The sequence below is a fragment of the Homarus americanus genome, unplaced genomic scaffold (assembly GCF_018991925.1).
Source record: "Homarus americanus isolate GMGI-L3 unplaced genomic scaffold, GMGI_Hamer_2.0 scaffold74, whole genome shotgun sequence".
NCBI classification, from domain to species: domain Eukaryota; kingdom Metazoa; phylum Arthropoda; class Malacostraca; order Decapoda; family Nephropidae; genus Homarus; species Homarus americanus.
The window spans coordinates 6,079,541-6,089,579 of record NW_024716951.1 but is presented as its reverse complement, the minus strand read 5'-3'; positions in this window follow the sequence as shown (position 1 = coordinate 6,089,579).

Below are 10,039 nucleotides of genomic sequence, written 5' to 3'. Positions count from 1 at the left end.
ACTCCTACTATTATATAAAGAAATTAAACAGTTTCACCCTTAGTAAATGGAAGCAGCACGCGACTGGCTATCTCTTTCTGTTTGAACATTACATAAAATTTAAAAACATTTCTTCATATTTTCCCAAGAGCAGTCATGGATGAAGCCTCAATGATAAGCCAAATTTTTCATTCACATAGTGCTCATGCAGAGAACTTTTCTCACGGCATTGATGTACATAGTTCATTCTTAATCCTTTTCAGCTACAGAATTTACCTTTCTCCTGAGTAGTTTGTTATTATTAGGACTAAAAAGTGGCCACAAATTGCTTTACATTAGAGAAATCTAAAATGAATCTTATCTTGGAAGATGACTTGATAGAGGTCCTAGTGGCATAAATATCCTTTATTAGAATAATTTTTCTTGGTATAAACATGAAAGTCCTCTACTTCCCCAACAAGGTTGTTTACCAAAAATATCGCTATTAGTCTTTCATCAGAAACTTTACACTGTCACAACAACTTTTTTCTTCTCTAAATCAACTAAAATTTATATTTTGCCACTGTCTTTTTTTTTCACACTGATTTCAAGGGCATCCATCATGGGAATAAAGGATTTTACCTGCAATTTAATTTTTAAGAAAGCGTCATCATCATTTGCTGCATCACCATCACTGAATGTTTTTTCACTTCTCTTTATTCACACATTATAGTCTACATCATTATCAAAAACATTCATCAAAAACATTCTAGGATTTATTTCAAGAAGTTAGTGATCAATGCAAAGCTTGTACATGTGTTAAGGCCAATCTGTGGATCCCTTTAAGGTCTTGTTGAAGCCAGGAAACATTCAACCGCCACTTTGAACATACATCTCTAGTTCTCAGTTTCCCAAGAAGAATATATCAGCTTTCTTGTTTCACCTCTTTCACTGTCATTAGTGTATTAATTTGGGGTATACATGAGTAAAAGCATCACAGTAATTGAATTATTGTATAACTCACCATGGTTGAAGTAGCCCTTGCACTAGTTTTCCCACCTAGTTTAGTGTTAGAAGATGTTTTGGTAATTATAGGAGTCTAGATTCAAGAATTTATAATTGCCCAGGGTTTTGTGGTAGAGACCAATTACAAATTAGCATCTGCACTGGTAATTCAAACTGAGTCCAACTCTTGGGTAGTTTTACCAATGGAATGAAACCTATCTCAACTGTAAACCCTAGTGAAATACCTGGACTAACTCTCGACTTTCTTCATCTGGAGAATAAATTGTAGATAATATAATTAGTAAAATTAATGTTAGATAAATAATTGTTGGTAGAAATGCCATATGTCTCAGCTGATGCTCATAGCAACTTTGTTTGGCACTCTACAAAGTCACTTAGACTATTCCTGACTGACATATTACACCTGCCTAACACAGAAGCCAAAAGTCAAATTAAAAAAAAAATTTAAAAACAAGGCAGCGAGGTTTATTCTTGACGGAATGCAAGAGATCACATTGTCCTAGAGTTCTTCAAATCACTGAAAATGTTATGTGACAGATAGAGTGAAGCAACTGAGTCTGAATCACTCTTAATAGGATATCTAAATAAACTGTACAGACTATTTAACACCAAATTTGTAAGGATTAGGATATGAACCGCAGGCACCAGGAGGGAGGGAACATAATTTTGTGGTATACCGCATCTGGTGCTTACATCTGCCAAAGAACACTTTCTTCTTTCACAGCTATAAAAAGACTGAAACAAGTTAACAACAAACCAAGCAGCACATCAAAACTGCAATAGTGTAAAAACAATTCATAGCTAAAAGTAAAAAAATACATAACAGATGTAGTTGTTTCTGTATTAACCACAAAAATATAATGTTGAAGTGATCTGCCAACCTGTTAGTCTCAAGTGCAATGTAATGCTTGTTAAATTGATCAGAAAAACTTTCTTATTTCTCCTGTTGATATGTTATTACTGATTAGGAATTCAGCCGCCAAAGGACCTCACTGTAAATAAGCATCTGTTGGCTTTGCCAATTATTAAGTCTAGAATCTATCAACTGTATTCATCAATAAATCTATATAACTATTTATATCATCTAACCTTAAGGAAGTGAAGAACAAGGGACAGACTTGATGACAGAGGCTACATCACCACCACCACCAGATGACAGGAGAGGCCATCACCACCACCACCAGATGACAGAAGGCTATATCACCACCACCATGTCCCATAAAAACAATTATATTTAATAATTTCACTAGTTTTTGGAAAGTATCTTCACAAGATCTTTCCCTTGTGTTTTGATGAGAGTGAAGAAGAAGAATACATGATTATGTTTTGATGAGAGGAAGAAGAAGAAGGTTTAAGGTAACTATTATATTTCATCACTGAAAAACTAAAAAGGTAACTATTAGGCTTCATCACAGAAAACCGCAAGGGTAACTATATTTCAGATGACAGAAGGCATCACCACCACCACCAGATGACAGAAGGTTCACATCACACCACCACCAGATGACAGAGAAGGCTACATCACCACCACCACCAGATGACAGAAGGCTACATCACCACCACCACCAGAGACAGAAGGCTGGCATCACCACCACCACCAGATGACAGAAGGCTACATCACCACCACCACCAGATGACAGAAGGCTACATCACCACCACTACACCAGATGCAGACAGGAAGGCTACATCACCACCACCACCAGATGACAGAAGGCTACATCACCACCACCACCAGAGATGGACAGAAGGCTACACACCACCACCACCAGATGACAGAAGGCTACATCACCACCACCACCAGACCAGATGACAGGAGGCTACACCACCACCACCACCAGACCAGATGACAGGAGGCTACACTACCACCACACCACCAGGAAAAACAGAAGAATGGTATCACCACCAATGACAGAGAGAAGGCTACATCACCAGATAATAGAAGGCTATATCACCACCACCACCAGATGAGGAGGCTAGACACCACCACAAAAGTAGGAGAGAAGGCTACATCACCACCACTCCACCAGGTAACAGAAAAAGCCACATCATCACCACCACCACCACTGATAAGAGGCTACATCACCACCACTACCAGATGATAGGAGGCTACATCACTACCACCACCAGATGAAAGGAGGCCATCACCACCAACACTACCAGAGATGAGGAGAAGGCTACATCACCACCACCACCAGATGACAGGAGGCTACATCACCATCTCACCAGATGACAGGAGGCTACATCATCACCACAACCAGATGACAGAGGCTACATCACCACCACAACCAGAGATGACAGGAGGCTACATCACCACCACCACCAGGTAACAGAAAGGCATCACCACCACCAACAACACCAGATGAGGGCTGAGACCACCACCACAGATGACAGGAGGCTACATCATCAATGCACCACCAGATGACAGGGCTACATCACCACCACCACCAGATGACTAAGGCACCACAACCACCACCGGGTGACTAAGACTGTCACCACCACCAGAAGACTGAGGCACCACCACATCTGATGACTGAGCTACAACCGGGTGACTGAGACTACATCACTACCACCAGATGACTGAGGCACCACAACCACCACCAGGTGACTGGAGACTACATCACCACCACCAGATGACTGAGGCTACACGCCACCACCAACACCAGATGACTGAGGTTACATCACCTCCACCACCAGCAGATGACTGAGGCACCACCACCACCACCAGATGACTGAGGCACCACCCACCAGATGACTGGAGACACTACTACCAGATGACAGGAGGCACCACTCACCTACCAGATGACTGAGGCACCACCACCACCAGATGGTGGAGGCACCATCACCACCAGATGACTGAGGCACTCACTCACTAGATGACAGGAGGCACCACCACCACACCCCCAACACCACCAGATGGCAGAGTTACATTACTACCACCAACACCAGATAGTCTGAGGCTACATCACCATCACCAGATAATAGAAGGCTATATCACCACCACCACCAGATGACAGGAGGCTACATCACCACCACGACCAAGCAACAGAGCTACATCACCACCACCACCATGATAGGAGGTTACATCACCACCACCACCAGATGATAGGAGGCTACATCACCACCACCATCCAGATGACAGGAGGCTACATCACCACCACCACCACCAAGATGAGAGGAGGCTACATCACCACCACCACCACCAAAGGTGAGAGAAGCTACATCACCACCACCACCAGATGAAAGAAGGCTACATCACCACCACCACCAGATGAGAGGAGGCTACATCACAACCACCATCACAAAGGTGAGAGAAGGCTACATCACCTTCACCACCAGATGATAGGAGGCTACATCACCACCACCATCCAGATGACAGAGGCTACATTCACCACCACCAGCAGATGACAGAAGGCTACATTACCACACCAACACCAGATGACTGAGGCCATTACCACCACTAACACCAGATGACTGAGGCTACATTACCAACACCAGATGACAGGAGGCTACATTACCACCACCAACACCAGATGACTGAGGCTACATTACCACCACCAACACCAGATGACAGGAGGCTACATTACCACCACCAACACCAGATGACAGGAGGCTACACACCACCAACACCAGATGACTGAGGCTACATTACCACCACCAACACCAGATGACAGGAGGCTACTTTACCACCACCAACACCAGATGACTGAGGCTACATTACCACCACCAACACCAGATGACTGAGGCCACATTACCACCACCAACACCAGATGACAGGAGGCTACATTACCACCACCAACACCAGATGACTGAGGCTACATTACCACCACCAACACCAGATGACAGGAGGCTACATTACCACCACCAACACCAGATGACTGAGGCTACATTACCACCACCAACACCAGATGACTGAGGCTACATTACCACCACCAACACCAGATGACAGGAGGCTACATTACCAACACCAGATGACTGAGGCTACATTACCACCACCAACACAGATGACTGAGGCTACATTACCACCACCAACACCAGATGACAGAAGGCTACATACCACCACCAACACCAGATGACAGGAGGCTACATTACCACCACCAACACCAGATGACTGAGGCTACATTACCACCACCAACACCAGATGACTGAGGCTACATCACCACCACCAGCAGATGACAGAAGGCTACATTACCACCACCAACACCAGATGACAGGAGGCTACATACCACCACCAACACCAGATGACTGAGGCTACATTACCACCACCAACACCAGATGACTGAGGCTACATTACCACCACCAACACCAGATGACTGAGGCTACATTACCACCACCAACACCAGATGACTGAGACACCATCACCAGACGACTGAGGCCCCACCACCACCAGATGACTGAGGCTACATCACCACCAAGATGACTGAGGCACCACCACTACCACCAGATGACTGAGACTACATCACTACCACTATTACCATTTGACTGAGGCACCACAACCACAACCACCACTCAGGTGACTGAGACTACATCACCACCACCAGATGACTGAGATTACATCACGACCACGACCACCAGATGACTGAGACTACATCACGACCACTACCACCAGATGACTGAGACACCACCACCAGATGACTAAGGCACCACCACCAGATGACTGAGACTACATCACTACCACTACCACCACCAGATGACTGAGGCACCACCACCAGATGACTGAGGCACCACCACCATATGACTGAGGCACCACCACCAGATGACTGAGGCACCACCACCATATGACGCACCACCACCAGATGACTGGAGGCACCACAACCACCACCCACCACCAGGTGCCTGAGACCATCACCACCACCAGATGATTGAGGCACCACCACCAGATGACTAAGGCACCACCACCACCACCAGGTGACTGAGACTACATCACCACCAAAAAGATGACTGAGGCACCACCACCACCACCACCACTAGGTGACTGAGACTACATCACCACCACCAGATGACTGAGGTTACATTACCACCACCATCACCAGATGACTGAGGCTACATTATCGCCACCACCACCACCAGATGACTGAGGCACCACCATCACCAGATGACTAAGGCACCACCATCACCAGATGACTGAGGCACCACCACCACCAGATGACTGAGGCACCATCACCACCAGATGACTGAGGCACCACCACCAGATGACAGGAGGCACCACCACCACCAGATGACTGAGGCACTACCACCACCAGATGGCAGGAGGCACCATCACCACCAAATGACTGAGGTACCACCACCAGATGACAGGAGGCACCACCACCAGATGGCTGAGGCACTACCACCAGATGACAGGAGGCACCACCACCACCACCCCCAACACCACCAGATGGCAGGAGGCTACATTACTACCACCAACACCAGATGTCTGAGGCTACATCACCACTACCATTAGATGACAAGAGGCTACATTACCACGAACAACACCAGATGTCTGAGGCTACTTTACCACCATCACAACCTGACTGAGGCTACATTACTACCACCAACACCAGATGACTGAGGCTACATCACCAGTACCACCAGATGACAAGAGGCTACATCACCATGAATGAAAAAATTACAAATAGATGCTTATGTTGTTATTTGGGAGCTACTATAGTATGTAGTCTACAGAGTTGGAGCTACTGTAGTATGGAGCTACTATGGCATGTAGTCTGCAGAGCTGGAGCTACTGTAGTATGCAGTCTATAGAGCTGGAGCTACTGTAGTATGCAGTCTATAGATAGTACTGTGTGTGGTCTACAAAGCTGGAGTTGTGTCTGCCTCATATTTACACTGTAGCATCCACTAACATAAGATAACCTAGAGTTATGTTGGGTTCGTGGATGCTACAGTGTAAATATCCTGGTAGACACAGTTCCAGCTCTGTAGACCACATACGAGCAGCACCAGTTCCGTAAGCCACATACTACAGTAGCTCCAGCTCTGTAGATCACGCCTGCCTGCCTGCCTCCGGGGCCTACCTGTTTGCCTGACAGCCTGCCTTCCTACCGAACGCTCGGCCTGCCTACCTACTGGCCTACCTCCATGCCGAGACCCGGCCACCTACCTACCTAATGGTTGCCTCGTGTAAAGAGGATGGCCGGCCCAAGGTTTTAAGGTGTGAAGCTGTCGCCAACACAACAACTACACCCTAAGTTAACGAGCTGCATGACCCAGCCAGGGTCAAGGAATAGTCGAGAAGACCGGACAAATCGCCAACTGCTGACTATCCATTACCCCGGAACACATTCCGCATATCGATTAACATCAGGTCCCCAATTACTGCCGTGTGGAAGAGGCAACCGTGGTAACATTATAAGATGTTCTATTACCACCATGCTATTGTACTATTCAGATGATACTAAATGTTACATAATACTTCCTTGAGATAAATGTATAGTATATATCAGGTGCCACAGGAGAGCTCAGGTTCTCAACTGGCTCAGCTATGTTAATATTGTTATTATTATCCCACTGTATCTGTGATTTTCTGGCTAAATAAACTGTTTAAATTCAATTCAATTCAATTCAATGCCTACCTAGCTATCTACCCCACCTCCCCTACCCACCCACCCACTTACTTACCCTACCTACCAAAGTAGATTATCTATTTTTCAGAAAGTAGAATATCGACTTTATGGGAAGTAGATCATCGACTTTTGGGGAAATATTACCTAATTTTGCAAAAGTAGATTATCATAGAAAACAGGAAATTTGTATCATAGAAAATGGAAAATATCTACTTTCCGGGAAAGTTGGTTATCTACTTTCGAAAGTAGATAATCTTATCTACTTTGGAAAGTAGATTATCGACTTTGAAATATTACCTATTTTGCAAAGTGATTATCATAGAAAAGGGAAATTTGTATCATAGAAAATGGGAAATATCTACTTTCCGGGGAAAGTTGGTTATCTACTTTCCCGAAAAGTAGATAATCTTATCTACTTTTCGGGAAGTAGATTATCGACTTTTGGAAGTAGATCATCGACTTTGGGGAAATATTACCTAATTTTGCGAAGTAGATTATCATAGAAAACGGGAAATTTGTATCATAGAAAATGGGAAATATCTACTTTCGGGAAAGTTGGTTATCTACTTTCGAAAAGTAGATAATCTTATCTACTTTTTCGGGAAAGTAGATTATCGACTTTGGGGAAGTAGATCATCGACTTTTGGGGAAATATTACTAATTTTGCAAAGTAGTTATCATAGAAACGGGAAATTTGTATCATAGAAAATGGGAAATATCTACTTTCCGAAAGGGTTATTCACTTTCCCGAAAAGTAGATAATTTATTCACTTTTTCGAAAGTAGATTAGACTTTGGGAAGTAGATCATCGACTTTTGGGAAATATTACCTAATTTTGCAAGTAGATTATCATAGAAAACGGAAATTTGCATCACAGAAAATGGGAAATATCTACTTTCTGGAAGATGGTTATCTACTTATATTTCAAAATACTTTCCCGAAAGGGATGATTATTCATTTTTGCGATAAATCAACTTTCCCGGAAAGTAGATATTTCCCATTTTCTATGATACAAATTTCCCATTTTCTATGATAATCTACTTTGCAAAATTAGGTAATATTTCCCCTAAAGTCGATGATCTACTTCCCCAAAAAGTCAATAATCTACTTTCCCGAAAAGTAGATAAATTATCTACTTTTCGGAAAAGTAGATAACCAACTTTCCCGGAAAGTAGATATTTCCCATTTTCTATGATACAAATTTCCCGTTTTCTATGATAATCTACTTTGCAAAATTAGGTAATATTTCCCCAAAAGTCGATGATCTACTTCCCCAAAAAGTCGATAATCTACTTTCTCGAAAAGTAGATAAGATTATCTACTTTTCGGGAAAGTAGATAACCAACTTTCCCGGAAAGTAGATATTTCCCATTTTCTGTGATACAAATTTCCCGTTTTCTATGATAATCTACTTTGCAAAATTAGGTAATATTTCCCCAAAAGTCGATGATCTACTTCCCTAAAAGTCGATGATCTACTTCCCCAAAAAGTCGATAATCTACTTTCCCGAAAAGTAGATAAGATTATTTACTTTTCGGGAAAGTAGATAACCAACTTTCCCGGAAAGTAGATATTTCCCATTTTCTATGAAACAAATTTCCCGTTTTTTATGATAATCTACTTTGCAAAATTAGGTAATATTTCCCCAAAAGTCGATGATCTACTTCCCTAAAAGTCGATGATCTACTTCCCCAAAAAGTCGATAATCTACTTTCCCGAAAAGTAGATAAGATTATTTACTTTTCGGGAAAGTAGATAACCAACTTTCCCGGAAAGTAGATATTTCCCATTTTCTATGAAACAAATTTCCCGTTTTTTATGATAATCTACTTTGCAAAATTAGGTAATATTTCCCCAAAAGTCGATGATCTACTTCCCCAAAAAGTCGATAATCTACTTTCCCGAAAAGTAGATAAGATGATCTACTTTTCGGGAAAGTAGATAACCAACTTTCCCGGAAAGTAGATATTTCCCATTTTCTATGAAACAAATTTCCCGTTTTTATGATAATCCACTTTGCAAAATTAGGTAATATTTCCCCAAAAGTCGTTAATGTACTTCTCCGAAAAGTCGATAATCTACTTTCCCTTAAAGTAGATAAGATTATCTACTTTTCGGCAAAGTAGATAACCAACTTTCCGAGAAAGTAGGTTATTTCCCATTTTCTATGGTAAAAAATCTCCGTTTTCTATAATAAAATTTGTTTTCTATGACAATCTAATTTTCGAAAAATTATGTAATCTAATTTCCTGAAAAGTAGATTATCGACTGTGGGGTATGAGATTGTTTGGTTCACACTCAGGATGGAATGGAGAAAGGAAACTCACAATGTGCTCTCTATATACATGTTGTATTGGATGTACAATGCAGCTTGGTGCTGGGAAGGCAGCATGGTTACAAGCGTGATGTAGAGAGAGCTGGTTGGTGAGGGTGCTCAGAGAAGGACAGCTTGTGGGTCGCCATGCTCGCCAGCGGGAGAGAGGACCGCCAGGCAG